At 41.0% G+C, this 18,807-nt stretch overlaps 22 non-coding genes across 22 annotated transcripts; 9 read left to right on the forward strand and 13 right to left on the reverse strand.

The window, feature by feature from the left end:
- The first annotated feature begins 250 nt into the window (after positions 1 to 250).
- Positions 251 to 345, forward strand: TRNAI-UAU (transfer RNA isoleucine (anticodon UAU)). The gene is made up of 2 exons: positions 251 to 288; positions 310 to 345. It is a non-coding gene; the product is annotated as a tRNA-Ile (tRNA).
- Positions 346 to 1,515: 1,170 nt separating this feature from the next.
- Positions 1,516 to 1,587, reverse strand: TRNAT-UGU (transfer RNA threonine (anticodon UGU)). The gene has a single exon. It is a non-coding gene; the product is annotated as a tRNA-Thr (tRNA).
- A 589-nt stretch (positions 1,588 to 2,176) lies between these two features.
- Positions 2,177 to 2,258, reverse strand: TRNAS-GCU (transfer RNA serine (anticodon GCU)). The gene has a single exon. It is a non-coding gene; the product is annotated as a tRNA-Ser (tRNA).
- A 289-nt stretch (positions 2,259 to 2,547) lies between these two features.
- Positions 2,548 to 2,642, forward strand: TRNAI-UAU (transfer RNA isoleucine (anticodon UAU)). The gene is made up of 2 exons: positions 2,548 to 2,585; positions 2,607 to 2,642. It is a non-coding gene; the product is annotated as a tRNA-Ile (tRNA).
- Positions 2,643 to 4,473: 1,831 nt separating this feature from the next.
- Positions 4,474 to 4,555, reverse strand: TRNAS-GCU (transfer RNA serine (anticodon GCU)). Its single transcript has one exon. It is a non-coding gene; the product is annotated as a tRNA-Ser (tRNA).
- Positions 4,556 to 4,844: 289 nt separating this feature from the next.
- TRNAI-UAU (transfer RNA isoleucine (anticodon UAU)) lies at positions 4,845 to 4,939 on the forward strand. Its single transcript has 2 exons — positions 4,845 to 4,882; positions 4,904 to 4,939. It is a non-coding gene; the product is annotated as a tRNA-Ile (tRNA).
- Positions 4,940 to 6,109: 1,170 nt separating this feature from the next.
- TRNAT-UGU (transfer RNA threonine (anticodon UGU)) lies at positions 6,110 to 6,181 on the reverse strand. Its single transcript has one exon. It is a non-coding gene; the product is annotated as a tRNA-Thr (tRNA).
- Positions 6,182 to 6,770: 589 nt separating this feature from the next.
- On the reverse strand, positions 6,771 to 6,852 carry TRNAS-GCU (transfer RNA serine (anticodon GCU)). The gene has a single exon. It is a non-coding gene; the product is annotated as a tRNA-Ser (tRNA).
- Positions 6,853 to 7,141: 289 nt separating this feature from the next.
- On the forward strand, positions 7,142 to 7,236 carry TRNAI-UAU (transfer RNA isoleucine (anticodon UAU)). Its single transcript has 2 exons — positions 7,142 to 7,179; positions 7,201 to 7,236. It is a non-coding gene; the product is annotated as a tRNA-Ile (tRNA).
- A 1,831-nt stretch (positions 7,237 to 9,067) lies between these two features.
- TRNAS-GCU (transfer RNA serine (anticodon GCU)) lies at positions 9,068 to 9,149 on the reverse strand. Its single transcript has one exon. It is a non-coding gene; the product is annotated as a tRNA-Ser (tRNA).
- A 289-nt stretch (positions 9,150 to 9,438) lies between these two features.
- On the forward strand, positions 9,439 to 9,533 carry TRNAI-UAU (transfer RNA isoleucine (anticodon UAU)). The gene is made up of 2 exons: positions 9,439 to 9,476; positions 9,498 to 9,533. It is a non-coding gene; the product is annotated as a tRNA-Ile (tRNA).
- A 1,831-nt stretch (positions 9,534 to 11,364) lies between these two features.
- On the reverse strand, positions 11,365 to 11,446 carry TRNAS-GCU (transfer RNA serine (anticodon GCU)). The gene has a single exon. It is a non-coding gene; the product is annotated as a tRNA-Ser (tRNA).
- A 289-nt stretch (positions 11,447 to 11,735) lies between these two features.
- On the forward strand, positions 11,736 to 11,830 carry TRNAI-UAU (transfer RNA isoleucine (anticodon UAU)). Its single transcript has 2 exons — positions 11,736 to 11,773; positions 11,795 to 11,830. It is a non-coding gene; the product is annotated as a tRNA-Ile (tRNA).
- Positions 11,831 to 13,000: 1,170 nt separating this feature from the next.
- Positions 13,001 to 13,072, reverse strand: TRNAT-UGU (transfer RNA threonine (anticodon UGU)). The gene has a single exon. It is a non-coding gene; the product is annotated as a tRNA-Thr (tRNA).
- A 589-nt stretch (positions 13,073 to 13,661) lies between these two features.
- Positions 13,662 to 13,743, reverse strand: TRNAS-GCU (transfer RNA serine (anticodon GCU)). The gene has a single exon. It is a non-coding gene; the product is annotated as a tRNA-Ser (tRNA).
- A 289-nt stretch (positions 13,744 to 14,032) lies between these two features.
- TRNAI-UAU (transfer RNA isoleucine (anticodon UAU)) lies at positions 14,033 to 14,127 on the forward strand. The gene is made up of 2 exons: positions 14,033 to 14,070; positions 14,092 to 14,127. It is a non-coding gene; the product is annotated as a tRNA-Ile (tRNA).
- Positions 14,128 to 15,297: 1,170 nt separating this feature from the next.
- Positions 15,298 to 15,369, reverse strand: TRNAT-UGU (transfer RNA threonine (anticodon UGU)). The gene has a single exon. It is a non-coding gene; the product is annotated as a tRNA-Thr (tRNA).
- A 589-nt stretch (positions 15,370 to 15,958) lies between these two features.
- TRNAS-GCU (transfer RNA serine (anticodon GCU)) lies at positions 15,959 to 16,040 on the reverse strand. The gene has a single exon. It is a non-coding gene; the product is annotated as a tRNA-Ser (tRNA).
- Positions 16,041 to 16,329: 289 nt separating this feature from the next.
- On the forward strand, positions 16,330 to 16,424 carry TRNAI-UAU (transfer RNA isoleucine (anticodon UAU)). Its single transcript has 2 exons — positions 16,330 to 16,367; positions 16,389 to 16,424. It is a non-coding gene; the product is annotated as a tRNA-Ile (tRNA).
- Positions 16,425 to 17,594: 1,170 nt separating this feature from the next.
- Positions 17,595 to 17,674, reverse strand: TRNAT-UGU (transfer RNA threonine (anticodon UGU)). The gene has a single exon. It is a non-coding gene; the product is annotated as a tRNA-Thr (tRNA).
- A 581-nt stretch (positions 17,675 to 18,255) lies between these two features.
- Positions 18,256 to 18,337, reverse strand: TRNAS-GCU (transfer RNA serine (anticodon GCU)). The gene has a single exon. It is a non-coding gene; the product is annotated as a tRNA-Ser (tRNA).
- Positions 18,338 to 18,626: 289 nt separating this feature from the next.
- Positions 18,627 to 18,721, forward strand: TRNAI-UAU (transfer RNA isoleucine (anticodon UAU)). The gene is made up of 2 exons: positions 18,627 to 18,664; positions 18,686 to 18,721. It is a non-coding gene; the product is annotated as a tRNA-Ile (tRNA).
- Positions 18,722 to 18,807: the final 86 nt, after the last annotated feature.

An 18,807-nucleotide genomic window follows, 5' to 3' on the forward strand; every position in this document is an offset into this window, starting at 1 on the left:
ACTATGTGCTAATTAAAAATAAGCATAAGTTTATCCTAGACTGTGTCAGAACGGCAAATGTATGGGGTGTTCAATAGACAGAGCACACGATATAGCAGAATTATCAAATCTATTCCATTTGGACTGTATTTTTAATAGTCATGATAACATGCTAGCATGTGAGTCGATCTTGCACAGTGAATAATGGAGCAGTGCAGTATCTACTTGGTTAGCACTAGATGGCTCAAATGGGGAGAAATGAAAACAGTGAGCTCCAGTGGCGCAATCGGTTAGCGCGCGGTACTTATGCAGCAGTACTTGCACTGAGCCATGCCGAGGTTGTGAGTTCGAGCCTCACCTGGAGCAGTTGATTGGTTTTCATAAACCATTTCACTAAAAGTAAAGATTAGACTCAGAATAAAGACGGCTCTTGCTATAGAGTCTTAACTTCTTTTCAGGATCTGCGTGTCCGACTCCTCCAGGTGCCAAATATCACATATCCTATGCGATGCTCCTTATAAACATTCAATGATGTACCATCTTGCATAGCATGCAAACACCACATCAGTGCATTTAAAAATACTTTTGTAGAATAATAAATATGATGAATACATTGTTGTCACGGGATAACCATAAACTGAGGAGCTGCAAACAGTGCTGTATCAGCTACATACAATAAAATGTAACTCAAAGAAATATCAAAAGAAGAGCATCATCATATTAAAGTTTCTAGTCAACATAAGAGTTGCACCATAGCAGCTTATGGTGCTTTCTGCTCAGATTGTGCCTCCAATCCCACATTGACTTTTTTAGTTCTTTGCAATTTTAAAAAACAATTCCTGCTCAAAGCTAGCTTTTCAAAACCATTCAACCTATTACATTTATTTCTCTAACCTGTGAATGTGGTCCATGTTCTCTTTTCCTCATTCCCATCATGATACTCCCTTTCCGGAAACCAAGTTCACTTCTTTATCCAGCCCACCCATCCAAGGTCACCAAATCTATGAAGCAATTCTGCTTTTTCTCACATTCTCTCCATGTACAAGATACCTTGTATCAATTGAATGGACAGCAGGAGAGGTGAATATTTATGGTTAGTGGGGGTGGGGTTTTGAAGATTAACCTCATTTGACTAAGAGCCGGGGTATCTGGGAGAAAAAGTATTTTAAGGGGGATGAAGTTCATATCTCCTTGGTGAAATTTCTAGAGCCTTATTTCATCCTTTCTGTGGATGCAGACTCAGTCGGAACAGACGTCCTAGTCCTCGCTCTGCCTTTCAAAGGAACTTTAAATATGCATGGCTTATTTGGCTTTGCCCGGCAGGGCTTGCCCGGCGGGGTGAGAATGGCGTTTGTCAGGCGTTCGTCAGGCGATCGGAAGGGGTGAGGCAATAGTTTATGGTTCAATGGTTTTCATGAAGTCTTCTTGATAAGATGAAAGATGGAAAGGGAAGCTTGTCAATAAGCAAACTTAAGACAAGGTGTGACTCCTAGAAAGAATGACTTGAAAACAACATACAGAAACACACATATAAAAAGGCCCTGATGAGGCTTGAACTCATGACCCCTGGTTTACAAGACCAGTGCTCTGCCACTGTGCTACAAGGCCAGTCTGCCTGCAGTTTGTAAATCGCAACATGTATTCTTACTGCGGTATGAAGATATCTATGATTTTGAGACTCTGTATGGAAATGCAGTTGCATTTGAATGTCTACATGCATGCACAAATCGAAGAGCATGCTTAAGACACTTTTCTTGAAAGTAGGAAAAACTCCATTTTGATTTGAGAACATAAGAGTATTCACATTTATGACCATACTGAAAGCTCTAGTGAGTATGTCCGCAATCAGTGACAGATAGAGAACTCACTTATTAGAAGTGATCTGTCTCTGTGGGGCAGACAAATGTAAACACTCATACACTTGAGACGGCTGAAACTTTAGGAGTAAGAAATGCTTTCTTATCAGTCTATCTATCCAAACTGGTTGGAAGGCCAGGAGTGAAGAATAGGCAATCCTCTGGACACTTCATGAAATATCTAATTTCAATTAAGCACAAAATACTTCCCTTTATTTGACATAAATGCCATAATGGAATAGTCAGTTGGGCCCTTCTAGTGGATTATGGCAGTGTCTTGAAAGAGAGTGTAATTGTACTACAAGACATGCTCACCTTCAAAAGAGTGTCTGATGGCTTTCCGACGAAGGTGGGATTCGAATCCACGCGTGCAGAGCACAATGGATTAGCAGTCCATCGCCTTAACCACTCGGCCACCTCGTCTGCCTTAGGAGCCTATATTTCATTTTTGGTGAAATTCTAACTATGTGCTAATTAAAAATAAGCATAAGTTTATCCTAGACTGTGTCAGAACGGCAAATGTATGGGGTGTTCAATAGACAGAGCACACGATATAGCAGAATTATCAAATCTATTCCATTTGGACTGTATTTTTAATAGTCATGATAACATGCTAGCATGTGAGTCGATCTTGCACAGTGAATAATGGAGCAGTGCAGTATCTACTTGGTTAGCACTAGATGGCTCAAATGGGGAGAAATGAAAACAGTGAGCTCCAGTGGCGCAATCGGTTAGGGCGCGGTACTTATACAGCAGTACTTGCACTGAGCCATGCCGAGGTTGTGAGTTCGAGCCTCACCTGGAGCAGTTGATTGGTTTTCATAAACCATTTCACTAAAAGTAAAGATTAGACTCAGAATAAAGACGGCTCTTGCTATAGAGTCTTAACTTCTTTTCAGGATCTGCGTGTCCGACTCCTCCAGGTGCCAAATATCACATATCCTATGCGATGCTCCTTATAAACATTCAATGATGTACCATCTTGCATAGCATGCAAACACCACATCAGTGCATTTAAAAATACTTTTGTAGAATAATAAATATGATGAATACATTGTTGTCACGGGATAACCATAAACTGAGGAGCTGCAAACAGTGCTGTGTCAGCTACATACAATAAAATGTAACTCAAAGAAATATCAAAAGAAGAGCATCATCATATTAAAGGTTCTAGTCAACATAAGAGTTGCACCATAGCAGCTTATGGTGCTTTCTGCTCAGATTGTGCCTCCAATCCCACATTGACTTTTTTAGTTCTTTGCAATTTTAAAAAACAATTCCTGCTCAAAGCTAGCTTTTCAAAACCATTCAACCTATTACATTTATTTCTCTAACCTGTGAATGTGGTCCATGTTCTCTTTTCCTCATTCCCATCATGATACTCCCTTTCCGGAAACCAAGTTCACTTCTTTATCCAGCCCACCCATCCAAGGTCACCAAATCTATGAAGCAATTCTGCTTTTTCTCACATTCTCTCCATGTACAAGATACCTTGTATCAATTGAATGGACAGCAGGAGAGGTGAATATTTATGGTTAGTGGGGGTGGGGTTTTGAAGATTAACCTCATTTGACTAAGAGCCGGGGTATCTGGGAGAAAAAGTATTTTAAGGGGGATGAAGTTCATATCTCCTTGTTGAAATTTCTAGAGCCTTATTTCATCCTTTCTGTGGATGCAGACTCAGTCAGAACAGACGTCCTAGTCCTCGCTCTGCCTTTCAAAGGAACTTTAAATATGCATGGCTTATTTGGCTTTGCCCGGCAGGGCTTGCCCGGCGGGGTGAGAATGGCGTTTGTCAGGCGTTCGTCAGGCGATCGGAAGGGGTGAGGCAATAGTTTATGGTTCAATGGTTTTCATGAAGTCTTCTTGATAAGATGAAAGATGGAACGGGAAGCTTGTCAATAAGCAAACTTAAGACAAGGTGTGACTCCTAGAAAGAATGACTTGAAAACAACATACAGAAACACACATATAAAAAGGCCCTGATGAGGCTTGAACTCATGACCCCTGGTTTACAAGACCAGTGCTCTGCCACTGTGCTACCAGGCAGGTCTGCCTGCAGTTTGTAAATCGCAACATGTATTCTTACTGCGGTATGAAGATATCTATGATTTTGAGACTCTGTATGGAAATGCAGTTGCATTTGAATGTCTACATGCGTGCACAAATCGAAGAGCATGCTTAAGACACTTTTCTTGAAAGTAGGAAAAACTCCATTTTGATTTGAGAACATAAGAGTATTCACATTTATGACCATACTGAAAGCTCTAGTGAGTATGTCCGCAATCAGTGACAGATAGAGAACTCACTTATTAGAAGTGATCTGTCTCTGTGGGGCAGACAAATGTAAACACTCATACACTTGAGACGGCTGAAACTTTAGGAGTAAGAAATGCTTTCTTATCAGTCTATCTATCCAAACTGGTTGGAAGGCCAGGAGTGAGGAATAGGCAATCCTCTGGACACTTCATGAAAGATCTAATTTCAATTAAGCACAAAATACTTCCCTTTATTTGACATAAATGCCATAATGGAATAGTCAGTTGGGCCCTTCTAGTGGATTATGGCAGTGTCTTGAAAGAGAGTGTAATTGTACTACAAGACATGCTCACCTTCAAAAGAGTGTCTGATGGCTTTCCGACGAAGGTGGGATTCGAACCCACGCGTGCAGAGCACAATGGATTAGCAGTCCATCGCCTTAACCACTCGGCCACCTCGTCTGCCTTAGGAGCCTATATTTCATTTTTGGTGAAATTCTAACTATGTGCTAATTAAAAATAAGCATAAGTTTATCCTAGACTGTGTCAGAACGGCAAATGTATGGGGTGTTCAATAGACAGAGCACACGATATAGCAGAATTATCAAATCTATTCCATTTGGACTGTATTTTTAATAGTCATGATAACATGCTAGCATGTGAGTCGATCTTGCACAGTGAATAATGGAGCAGTGCAGTATCTACTTGGTTAGCACTAGATGGCTCAAATGGGGAGAAATGAAAACAGTGAGCTCCAGTGGCGCAATCGGTTAGCGCGCGGTACTTATACAGCAGTACTTGCACTGAGCCATGCCGAGGTTGTGAGTTCGAGCCTGACCTGGAGCAGTTGATTGGTTTTCATAAACCATTTCACTAAAAGTAAAGATTAGACTCAGAATAAAGACGGCTCTTGCTAGAGAGTCTTAACTTCTTTTCAGGATCTGCGTGTCCGACTCCTCCAGGTGCCAAATATCACATATCCTATGCGATGCTCCTTATAAACATTCAATGATGTACCATCTTGCATAGCATGCAAACACCACATCAGTGCATTTAAAAATACTTTTGTAGAATAATAAATATGATGAATACATTGTTGTCACGGGATAACCATAAACTGAGGAGCTGCAAACAGTGCTGTGTCAGCTACATACAATAAAATTTAACTCAAAGAAATATCAAAAGAAGAGCATCATCATATTAAAGTTTCTAGTCAACATAAGAGTTGCACCATAGCAGCTTATGGTGCTTTCTGCTCAGATTGTGCCTCCAATCCCACATTGACTTTTTTAGTTCTTTGCAATTTTAAAAAACAATTCCTGCTCAAAGCTAGCTTTTCAAAACCATTCAACCTATTACATTTATTTCTCTAACCTGTGAATGTGGTCCATGTTCTCTTTTCCTCATTCCCATCATGATACTCCCTTTCCGGAAACCAAGTTCACTTCTTTATCCAGCCCACCCATCCAAGGTCACCAAATCTATGAAGCAATTCTGCTTTTTCTCACATTCTCTCCATGTACAAGATACCTTGTATCAATTGAATGGACAGCAGGAGAGGTGAATATTTATGGTTAGTGGGGGTGGGGTTTTGAAGATTAACCTCATTTGACTAAGAGCCGGGGTATCTGGGAGAAAAAGTATTTTAAGGGGGATGAAGTTCATATCTCCTTGGTGAAATTTCTAGAGCCTTATTTCATCCTTTCTGTGGATGCAGACTCAGTCGGAACAGACGTCCTAGTCCTCGCTCTGCCTTTCAAAGGAACTCTAAATATGCATGGCTTATTTGGCTTTGCCCGGCAGGGCTTGCCCGGCGGGGTGAGAATGGCGTTTGTCAGGCGTTCGTCAGGCGATCGGAAGGGGTGAGGCAATAGTTTATGGTTCAATGGTTTTCATGAAGTCTTCTTGATAAGATGAAAGATGGAAAGGGAAGCTTGTCAATAAGCAAACTTAAGACAAGGTGTGACTCCTAGAAAGAATGACTTAAAAACAACATACAGAAACACACATATAAAAAGGCCCTGATGAGGCTTGAACTCATGACCCCTGGTTTACAAGACCAGTGCTCTGCCACTGAGCTACAAGGCCGGTCTGCCTGCAGTTTGTAAATCGCAACATGTATTCTTACTGCGGTATGAAGATATCTATGATTTTGAGACTCTGTATGGAAATGCAGTTGCATTTGAATGTCTACATGCGTGCACAAATCGAAGAGCATGCTTAAGACACTTTTCTTGAAAGTAGGAAAAACTCCATTTTGATTTGAGAACATAAGAGTATTCACATTTATGACCATACTGAAAGCTCTAGTGAGTATGTCCGCAATCAGTGACAGATAGAGAACTCACTTATTAGAAGTGATCTGTCTCTGTGGGGCAGACAAATGTAAACACTCATACACTTGAGACGGCTGAAACTTTAGGAGTAAGAAATGCTTTCTTATCAGTCTATCTATCCAAACTGGTTGGAAGGCCAGGAGTGAGGAATAGGCAATCCTCTGGACACTTCATGAAAGATCTAATTTCAATTAAGCACAAAATAATTCCCTTTATTTGACATAAATGCCATAATGGAATAGTCAGTTGGGCCCTTCTAGTGGATTATGGCAGTGTCTTGAAAGAGAGTGTAATTGTACTACGAGACATGCTCACCTTCAAAAGAGTGTCTGATGGCTTTCCGACGAAGGTGGGATTCGAACCCACGCGTGCAGAGCACAATGGATTAGCAGTCCATCGCCTTAACCACTCGGCCACCTCTTCTGCCTTGGGGGCCTATATTTCATTTTTGGTGAAATTCTAACTATGTGCTAATTAAAAATAAGCATAAGTTTATCCTAGACTGTGTCAGAACGGCAAATGTATGGGGTGTTCAATAGACAGAGCACACGATATAGCAGAATTATCAAATCTATTCCATTTGGACTGTATTTTTAATAGTCATGATAACATGCTAGCATGTGAGTCGATCTTGCACAGTGAATAATGGAGCAGTGCAGTATCTACTTGGTTAGCACTAGATGGCTCAAATGGGGAGAAATGAAAACAGTGAGCTCCAGTGGCGCATTCGGTTAGCGCGCGGTACTTATACAGCAGTACTTGCACTGAGCCATGCCGAGGTTGTGAGTTCGAGCCTCACCTGGAGCAGTTGATTGGTTTTCATAAACCATTTCACTAAAAGGAAAGATTAGACTCAGAATAAAGACGGCTCTTGCTAGAGAGTCTTAACTTCTTTTCAGGATCTGCGTGTCCGACTCCTCCAGGTGCCAAATATCACATATCCTATGCGATGCTCCTTATAAACATTCAATGATGTACCATCTTGCATAGCATGCAAACACCACATCAGTGCATTTAAAAATACTTTTGTAGAATAATAAATATGATGAATACATTGTTGTCACGGGATAACCATAAACTGAGGAGCTGCAAACAGTGCTGTGTCAGCTACATACAATAAAATGTAACTCAAAGAAATATCAAAAGAAGAGCATCATCATATTAAAGTTTCTAGTCAACATAAGAGCTGCACCATAGCAGCTTATGGTGCTTTCTGCTCAGATTGTGCCTCCAATCCCACATTGACTTTTTTAGTTCTTTGCAATTTTAAAAAACAATTCCTGCTCAAAGCTAGCTTTTCAAAACCATTCAACCTATTACATTTATTTCTCTAACCTGTGAATGTGGTCCATGTTCTCTTTTCCTCATTCCCATCATGATACTCCCTTTCCGGAAACCAAGTTCACTTCTTTATCCAGCCCACCCATCCAAGGTCACCAAATCTATGAAGCAATTCTGCTTTTTCTCACATTCTCTCCATGTACAAGATACCTTGTATCAATTGAATGGACAGCAGGAGAGGTGAATATTTATGGTTAGTGGGGGTGGGGTTTTGAAGATTAACCTCATTTGACTAAGAGCCGGGGTATCTGGGAGAAAAAGTATTTTAAGGGGGATGAAGTTCATATCTCCTTGTTGAAATTTCTAGAGCCTTATTTCATCCTTTCTGTGGATGCAGACTCAGTCAGAACAGACGTCCTAGTCCTCGCTCTGCCTTTCAAAGGAACTTTAAATATGCATGGCTTATTTGGCTTTGCCCGGCAGGGCTTGCCCGGCGGGGTGAGAATGGCGTTTGTCAGGCGTTCGTCAGGCGATCGGAAGGGGTGAGGCAATAGTTTATGGTTCAATGGTTTTCATGAAGTCTTCTTGATAAGATGAAAGATGGAACGGGAAGCTTGTCAATAAGCAAACTTAAGACAAGGTGTGACTCCTAGAAAGAATGACTTGAAAACAACATACAGAAACACACATATAAAAAGGCCCTGATGAGGCTTGAACTCATGACCCCTGGTTTACAAGACCAGTGCTCTGCCACTGTGCTACCAGGCAGGTCTGCCTGCAGTTTGTAAATCGCAACATGTATTCTTACTGCGGTATGAAGATATCTATGATTTTGAGACTCTGTATGGAAATGCAGTTGCATTTGAATGTCTACATGCGTGCACAAATCGAAGAGCATGCTTAAGACACTTTTCTTGAAAGTAGGAAAAACTCCATTTTGATTTGAGAACATAAGAGTATTCACATTTATGACCATACTGAAAGCTCTAGTGAGTATGTCCGCAATCAGTGACAGATAGAGAACTCACTTATTAGAAGTGATCTGTCTCTGTGGGGCAGACAAATGTAAACACTCATACACTTGAGACGGCTGAAACTTTAGGAGTAAGAAATGCTTTCTTATCAGTCTATCTATCCAAACTGGTTGGAAGGCCAGGAGTGAGGAATAGGCAATCCTCTGGACACTTCATGAAAGATCTAATTTCAATTAAGCACAAAATACTTCCCTTTATTTGACATAAATGCCATAATGGAATAGTCAGTTGGGCCCTTCTAGTGGATTATGGCAGTGTCTTGAAAGAGAGTGTAATTGTACTACAAGACATGCTCACCTTCAAAAGAGTGTCTGATGGCTTTCCGACGAAGGTGGGATTCGAACCCACGCGTGCAGAGCACAATGGATTAGCAGTCCATCGCCTTAACCACTCGGCCACCTCGTCTGCCTTAGGAGCCTATATTTCATTTTTGGTGAAATTCTAACTATGTGCTAATTAAAAATAAGCATAAGTTTATCCTAGACTGTGTCAGAACGGCAAATGTATGGGGTGTTCAATAGACAGAGCACACGATATAGCAGAATTATCAAATCTATTCCATTTGGACTGTATTTTTAATAGTCATGATAACATGCTAGCATGTGAGTCGATCTTGCACAGTGAATAATGGAGCAGTGCAGTATCTACTTGGTTAGCACTAGATGGCTCAAATGGGGAGAAATGAAAACAGTGAGCTCCAGTGGCGCAATCGGTTAGGGCGCGGTACTTATACAGCAGTACTTGCACTGAGCCATGCCGAGGTTGTGAGTTCGAGCCTCACCTGGAGCAGTTGATTGGTTTTCATAAACCATTTCACTAAAAGTAAAGATTAGACTCAGAATAAAGACGGCTCTTGCTATAGAGTCTTAACTTCTTTTCAGGATCTGCGTGTCCGACTCCTCCAGGTGCCAAATATCACATATCCTATGCGATGCTCCTTATAAACATTCAATGATGTACCATCTTGCATAGCATGCAAACACCACATCAGTGCATTTAAAAATACTTTTGTAGAATAATAAATATGATGAATACATTGTTGTCACGGGATAACCATAAACTGAGGAGCTGCAAACAGTGCTGTGTCAGCTACATACAATAAAATGTAACTCAAAGAAATATCAAAAGAAGAGCATCATCATATTAAAGGTTCTAGTCAACATAAGAGTTGCACCATAGCAGCTTATGGTGCTTTCTGCTCAGATTGTGCCTCCAATCCCACATTGACTTTTTTAGTTCTTTGCAATTTTAAAAAACAATTCCTGCTCAAAGCTAGCTTTTCAAAACCATTCAACCTATTACATTTATTTCTCTAACCTGTGAATGTGGTCCATGTTCTCTTTTCCTCATTCCCATCATGATACTCCCTTTCCGGAAACCAAGTTCACTTCTTTATCCAGCCCACCCATCCAAGGTCACCAAATCTATGAAGCAATTCTGCTTTTTCTCACATTCTCTCCATGTACAAGATACCTTGTATCAATTGAATGGACAGCAGGAGAGGTGAATATTTATGGTTAGTGGGGGTGGGGTTTTGAAGATTAACCTCATTTGACTAAGAGCCGGGGTATCTGGGAGAAAAAGTATTTTAAGGGGGATGAAGTTCATATCTCCTTGTTGAAATTTCTAGAGCCTTATTTCATCCTTTCTGTGGATGCAGACTCAGTCAGAACAGACGTCCTAGTCCTCGCTCTGCCTTTCAAAGGAACTTTAAATATGCATGGCTTATTTGGCTTTGCCCGGCAGGGCTTGCCCGGCGGGGTGAGAATGGCGTTTGTCAGGCGTTCGTCAGGCGATCGGAAGGGGTGAGGCAATAGTTTATGGTTCAATGGTTTTCATGAAGTCTTCTTGATAAGATGAAAGATGGAACGGGAAGCTTGTCAATAAGCAAACTTAAGACAAGGTGTGACTCCTAGAAAGAATGACTTGAAAACAACATACAGAAACACACATATAAAAAGGCCCTGATGAGGCTTGAACTCATGACCCCTGGTTTACAAGACCAGTGCTCTGCCACTGTGCTACCAGGCAGGTCTGCCTGCAGTTTGTAAATCGCAACATGTATTCTTACTGCGGTATGAAGATATCTATGATTTTGAGACTCTGTATGGAAATGCAGTTGCATTTGAATGTCTACATGCGTGCACAAATCGAAGAGCATGCTTAAGACACTTTTCTTGAAAGTAGGAAAAACTCCATTTTGATTTGAGAACATAAGAGTATTCACATTTATGACCATACTGAAAGCTCTAGTGAGTATGTCCGCAATCAGTGACAGATAGAGAACTCACTTATTAGAAGTGATCTGTCTCTGTGGGGCAGACAAATGTAAACACTCATACACTTGAGACGGCTGAAACTTTAGGAGTAAGAAATGCTTTCTTATCAGTCTATCTATCCAAACTGGTTGGAAGGCCAGGAGTGAGGAATAGGCAATCCTCTGGACACTTCATGAAAGATCTAATTTCAATTAAGCACAAAATACTTCCCTTTATTTGACATAAATGCCATAATGGAATAGTCAGTTGGGCCCTTCTAGTGGATTATGGCAGTGTCTTGAAAGAGAGTGTAATTGTACTACAAGACATGCTCACCTTCAAAAGAGTGTCTGATGGCTTTCCGACGAAGGTGGGATTCGAACCCACGCGTGCAGAGCACAATGGATTAGCAGTCCATCGCCTTAACCACTCGGCCACCTCGTCTGCCTTAGGAGCCTATATTTCATTTTTGGTGAAATTCTAACTATGTGCTAATTAAAAATAAGCATAAGTTTATCCTAGACTGTGTCAGAACGGCAAATGTATGGGGTGTTCAATAGACAGAGCACACGATATAGCAGAATTATCAAATCTATTCCATTTGGACTGTATTTTTAATAGTCATGATAACATGCTAGCATGTGAGTCGATCTTGCACAGTGAATAATGGAGCAGTGCAGTATCTACTTGGTTAGCACTAGATGGCTCAAATGGGGAGAAATGAAAACAGTGAGCTCCAGTGGCGCAATCGGTTAGCGCGCGGTACTTATACAGCAGTACTTGCACTGAGCCATGCCGAGGTTGTGAGTTCGAGCCTGACCTGGAGCAGTTGATTGGTTTTCATAAACCATTTCACTAAAAGTAAAGATTAGACTCAGAATAAAGACGGCTCTTGCTAGAGAGTCTTAACTTCTTTTCAGGATCTGCGTGTCCGACTCCTCCAGGTGCCAAATATCACATATCCTATGCGATGCTCCTTATAAACATTCAATGATGTACCATCTTGCATAGCATGCAAACACCACATCAGTGCATTTAAAAATACTTTTGTAGAATAATAAATATGATGAATACATTGTTGTCACGGGATAACCATAAACTGAGGAGCTGCAAACAGTGCTGTGTCAGCTACATACAATAAAATTTAACTCAAAGAAATATCAAAAGAAGAGCATCATCATATTAAAGTTTCTAGTCAACATAAGAGTTGCACCATAGCAGCTTATGGTGCTTTCTGCTCAGATTGTGCCTCCAATCCCACATTGACTTTTTTAGTTCTTTGCAATTTTAAAAAACAATTCCTGCTCAAAGCTAGCTTTTCAAAACCATTCAACCTATTACATTTATTTCTCTAACCTGTGAATGTGGTCCATGTTCTCTTTTCCTCATTCCCATCATGATACTCCCTTTCCGGAAACCAAGTTCACTTCTTTATCCAGCCCACCCATCCAAGGTCACCAAATCTATGAAGCAATTCTGCTTTTTCTCACATTCTCTCCATGTACAAGATACCTTGTATCAATTGAATGGACAGCAGGAGAGGTGAATATTTATGGTTAGTGGGGGTGGGGTTTTGAAGATTAACCTCATTTGACTAAGAGCCGGGGTATCTGGGAGAAAAAGTATTTTAAGGGGGATGAAGTTCATATCTCCTTGGTGAAATTTCTAGAGCCTTATTTCATCCTTTCTGTGGATGCAGACTCAGTCGGAACAGACGTCCTAGTCCTCGCTCTGCCTTTCAAAGGAACTCTAAATATGCATGGCTTATTTGGCTTTGCCCGGCAGGGCTTGCCCGGCGGGGTGAGAATGGCGTTTGTCAGGCGTTCGTCAGGCGATCGGAAGGGGTGAGGCAATAGTTTATGGTTCAATGGTTTTCATGAAGTCTTCTTGATAAGATGAAAGATGGAAAGGGAAGCTTGTCAATAAGCAAACTTAAGACAAGGTGTGACTCCTAGAAAGAATGACTTAAAAACAACATACAGAAACACACATATAAAAAGGCCCTGATGAGGCTTGAACTCATGACCCCTGGTTTACAAGACCAGTGCTCTGCCACTGAGCTACAAGGCCGGTCTGCCTGCAGTTTGTAAATCGCAACATGTATTCTTACTGCGGTATGAAGATATCTATGATTTTGAGACTCTGTATGGAAATGCAGTTGCATTTGAATGTCTACATGCGTGCACAAATCGAAGAGCATGCTTAAGACACTTTTCTTGAAAGTAGGAAAAACTCCATTTTGATTTGAGAACATAAGAGTATTCACATTTATGACCATACTGAAAGCTCTAGTGAGTATGTCCGCAATCAGTGACAGATAGAGAACTCACTTATTAGAAGTGATCTGTCTCTGTGGGGCAGACAAATGTAAACACTCATACACTTGAGACGGCTGAAACTTTAGGAGTAAGAAATGCTTTCTTATCAGTCTATCTATCCAAACTGGTTGGAAGGCCAGGAGTGAGGAATAGGCAATCCTCTGGACACTTCATGAAAGATCTAATTTCAATTAAGCACAAAATAATTCCCTTTATTTGACATAAATGCCATAATGGAATAGTCAGTTGGGCCCTTCTAGTGGATTATGGCAGTGTCTTGAAAGAGAGTGTAATTGTACTACGAGACATGCTCACCTTCAAAAGAGTGTCTGATGGCTTTCCGACGAAGGTGGGATTCGAACCCACGCGTGCAGAGCACAATGGATTAGCAGTCCATCGCCTTAACCACTCGGCCACCTCTTCTGCCTTGGGGGCCTATATTTCATTTTTGGTGAAATTCTAACTATGTGCTAATTAAAAATAAGCATAAGTTTATCCTAGACTGTGTCAGAACGGCAAATGTATGGGGTGTTCAATAGACAGAGCACACGATATAGCAGAATTATCAAATCTATTCCATTTGGACTGTATTTTTAATAGTCATGATAACATGCTAGCATGTGAGTCGATCTTGCACAGTGAATAATGGAGCAGTGCAGTATCTACTTGGTTAGCACTAGATGGCTCAAATGGGGAGAAATGAAAACAGTGAGCTCCAGTGGCGCATTCGGTTAGCGCGCGGTACTTATACAGCAGTACTTGCACTGAGCCATGCCGAGGTTGTGAGTTCGAGCCTCACCTGGAGCAGTTGATTGGTTTTCATAAACCATTTCACTAAAAGGAAAGATTAGACTCAGAATAAAGACGGCTCTTGCTAGAGAGTCTTAACTTCTTTTCAGGATCTGCGTGTCCGACTCCTCCAGGTGCCAAATATCACATATCCTATGCGATGCTCCTTATAAACATTCAATGATGTACCATCTTGCATAGCATGCAAACACCACATCAGTGCATTTAAAAATACTTTTGTAGAATAATAAATATGATGAATACATTGTTGTCACGGGATAACCATAAACTGAGGAGCTGCAAACAGTGCTGTGTCAGCTACATACAATAAAATGTAACTCAAAGAAATATCAAAAGAAGAGCATCATCATATTAAAGTTTCTAGTCAACATAAGAGCTGCACCATAGCAGCTTATGGTGCTTTCTGCTCAGATTGTGCCTCCAATCCCACATTGACTTTTTTAGTTCTTTGCAATTTTAAAAAACAATTCCTGCTCAAAGCTAGCTTTTCAAAACCATTCAACCTATTACATTTATTTCTCTAACCTGTGAATGTGGTCCATGTTCTCTTTTCCTCATTCCCATCATGATACTCCCTTTCCGGAAACCAAGTTCACTTCTTTATCCAGCCCACCCATCCAAGGTCACCAAATCTATGAAGCAATTCTGCTTTTTCTCACATTCTCTCCATGTACAAGATACCTTGTATCAATTGAATGGACAGCAGGAGAGGTGAATATTTATGGTTAGTGGGGGTGGGGTTTTGAAGATTAACCTCATTTGACTAAGAGCCGGGGTATCTGGGAGAAAAAGTATTTTAAGGGGGATGAAGTTCATATCTCCTTGGTGAAATTTCTAGAGCCTTATTTCATCCTTTCTGTGGATGCAGACTCAGTCGGAACAGACGTCCTAGTCCTCGCTCTGCCTTTCAAAGGAACTTTAAATATGCATGGCTTATTTGGCTTTGCCCGGCAGGGCTTGCCCGGCGGGGTGAGAATGGCGTTTGTCAGGCGTTCGTCAGGCGATCGGAAGGGGTGAGGCAATAGTTTATGGTTCAATGGTTTTCATGAAGTCTTCTTGATAAGATGAAAGATGGAAAGGGAAGCTTGTCAATAAGCAAACTTAAGACAAGGTGTGACTCCTAGAAAGAATGACTTGAAAACAACATACAGAAACACACATATAAAAAGGCCCTGATGAGGCTTGAACTCATGACCCCTGGTTTACAAGACCAGTGCTCTGCCACTGTGCTACAAGGCCAGTCTGCCTGCAGTTTGTAAATCGCAACATGTATTCTTACTGCGGTATGAAGATATCTATGATTTTGAGACTCTGTATGGAAATGCAGTTGCATTTGAATGTCTACATGCATGCACAAATCGAAGAGCATGCTTAAGACACTTTTCTTGAAAGTAGGAAAAACTCCATTTTGATTTGAGAACATAAGAGTATTCACATTTATGACCATACTGAAAGCTCTAGTGAGTATGTCCGCAATCAGTGACAGATAGAGAACTCACTTATTAGAAGTGATCTGTCTCTGTGGGGCAGACAAATGTAAACACTCATACACTTGAGACGGCTGAAACTTTAGGAGTAAGAAATGCTTTCTTATCAGTCTATCTATCCAAACTGGTTGGAAGGCCAGGAGTGAAGAATAGGCAATCCTCTGGACACTTCATGAAAGATCTAATTTCAATTAAGCACAAAATACTTCCCTTTATTTGACATAAATGCCATAATGGAATAGTCAGTTGGGCCCTTCTAGTGGATTATGGCAGTGTCTTGAAAGAGAGTGTAATTGTACTACAAGACATGCTCACCTTCAAAAGAGTGTCTGATGGCTTTCCGACGAAGGTGGGATTCGAATCCACGCGTGCAGAGCACAATGGATTAGCAGTCCATCGCCTTAACCACTCGGCCACCTCGTCTGCCTTAGGAGCCTATATTTCATTTTTGGTGAAATTCTAACTATGTGCTAATTAAAAATAAGCATAAGTTTATCCTAGACTGTGTCAGAACGGCAAATGTATGGGGTGTTCAATAGACAGAGCACACGATATAGCAGAATTATCAAATCTATTCCATTTGGACTGTATTTTTAATAGTCATGATAACATGCTAGCATGTGAGTCGATCTTGCACAGTGAATAATGGAGCAGTGCAGTATCTACTTGGTTAGCACTAGATGGCTCAAATGGGGAGAAATGAAAACAGTGAGCTCCAGTGGCGCAATCGGTTAGCGCGCGGTACTTATACAGCAGTACTTGCACTGAGCCATGCCGAGGTTGTGAGTTCGAGCCTCACCTGGAGCAGTTGATTGGTTTTCATAAACCATTTCACTAAAAGTAAAGATTAGACTCAGAATAAAGACGGCTCTTGCTATAGAGTCTTAACTTCTTTTCAGGATCTGCGTGTCCGACTCCTCCAGGTGCCAAATATCACATATCCTATGCGATGCTCCTTATAAACATTCAATGATGTACCATCTTGCATAGCATGCAAACACCACATCAGTGCATTTAAAAATACTTTTGTAGAATAATAAATATGATGAATACATTGTTGTCACGGGATAACCATAAACTGAGGAGCTGCAAACAGTGCTGTGTCAGCTACATACAATAAAATGTAACTCAAAGAAATATCAAAAGAAGAGCATCATCATATTAAAGGTTCTAGTCAACATAAGAGTTGCACCATAGCAGCTTATGGTGCTTTCTGCTCAGATTGTGCCTCCAATCCCACATTGACTTTTTTAGTTCTTTGCAATTTTAAAAAACAATTCCTGCTCAAAGCTAGCTTTTCAAAACCATTCAACCTATTACATTTATTTCTCTAACCTGTGAATGTGGTCCATGTTCTCTTTTCCTCATTCCCATCATGATACTCCCTTTCCGGAAACCAAGTTCACTTCTTTATCCAGCCCACCCATCCAAGGTCACCAAATCTATGAAGCAATTCTGCTTTTTCTCACATTCTCTCCATGTACAAGATACCTTGTATCAATTGAATGGACAGCAGGAGAGGTGAATATTTATGGTTAGTGGGGGTGGGGTTTTGAAGATTAACCTCATTTGACTAAGAGCCGGGGTATCTGGGAGAAAAAGTATTTTAAGGGGGATGAAGTTCATATCTCCTTGTTGAAATTTCTAGAGCCTTATTTCATCCTTTCTGTGGATGCAGACTCAGTCAGAACAGACGTCCTAGTCCTCGCTCTGCCTTTCAAAGGAACTTTAAATATGCATGGCTTATTTGGCTTTGCCCGGCAGGGCTTGCCCGGCGGGGTGAGAATGGCGTTTGTCAGGCGTTCGTCAGGCGATCGGAAGGGGTGAGGCAATAGTTTATGGTTCAATGGTTTTCATGAAGTCTTCTTGATAAGATGAAAGATGGAAAGGGAAGCTTGTCAATAAGCAAACTTAAGACAAGGTGTGACTCCTAGAAAGAATGACTTGAAAACAACATACAGAAACACACATATAAAAAGGCCCTGATGAGGCTTGAACTCATGACCCCTGGTTTACAAGACCAGTGCTCTGCCACTGAGCTACCAGGCAGGTCTGCCTGCAGTTTGTAAATCGCAACATGTATTCTTACTGCGGTATGAAGATATCTATGATTTTGAGACTCTGTATGGAAATGCAGTTGCATTTGAATGTCTACATGCGTGCACAAATCGAAGAGCATGCTTAAGACACTTTTCTTGAAAGTAGGAAAAACTCCATTTTGATTTGAGAACATAAGAGTATTCACATTTATGACCATACTGAAAGCTCTAGTGAGTATGTCCGCAATCAGTGACAGATAGAGAACTCACTTATTAGAAGTGATCTGTCTCTGTGGGGCAGACAAATGTAAACACTCATACACTTGAGACGGCTGAAACTTTAGGAGTAAGAAATGCTTTCTTATCAGTCTATCTATCCAAACTGGTTGGAAGGCCAGGAGTGAGGAATAGGCAATCCTCTGGACACTTCATGAAAGATCTAATTTCAATTAAGCACAAAATACTTCCCTTTATTTGACATAAATGCCATAATGGAATAGTCAGTTGGGCCCTTCTAGTGGATTATGGCAGTGTCTTGAAAGAGAGTGTAATTGTACTACAAGACATGCTCACCTTCAAAAGAGTGTCTGATGGCTTTCCGACGAAGGTGGGATTCGAACCCACGCGTGCAGAGCACAATGGATTAGCAGTCCATCGCCTTAACCACTCGGCCACCTCGTCTGCCTTAGGAGCCTATATTTCATTTTTGGTGAAATTCTAACTATGTGCTAATTAAAAATAAGCATAAGTTTATCCTAGACTGTGTCAGAACGGCAAATGTATGGGGTGTTCAATAGACAGAGCACACGATATAGCAGAATTATCAAATCTATTCCATTTGGACTGTATTTTTAATAGTCATGATAACATGCTAGCATGTGAGTCGATCTTGCACAGTGAATAATGGAGCAGTGCAGTATCTACTTGGTTAGCACTAGATGGCTCAAATGGGGAGAAATGAAAACAGTGAGCTCCAGTGGCGCAATCGGTTAGCGCGCGGTACTTATACAGCAGTACTTGCACTGAGCCATGCCGAGGTTGTGAGTTCGAGCCTCACCTGGAGCAGTTGATTGGTTTTCATAAACCATTTCACTAAAAGGAAAGATTAGACTCAGAATAAAGACGGCTCTTGCTAGAGAGTCTTAACTTCT

This window comes from Lissotriton vulgaris, unplaced genomic scaffold, assembly GCF_964263255.1.
Source record: "Lissotriton vulgaris unplaced genomic scaffold, aLisVul1.2 SCAFFOLD_1673, whole genome shotgun sequence".
In the NCBI taxonomy this organism is placed as follows: Eukaryota; Metazoa; Chordata; class Amphibia; order Caudata; family Salamandridae; genus Lissotriton; species Lissotriton vulgaris.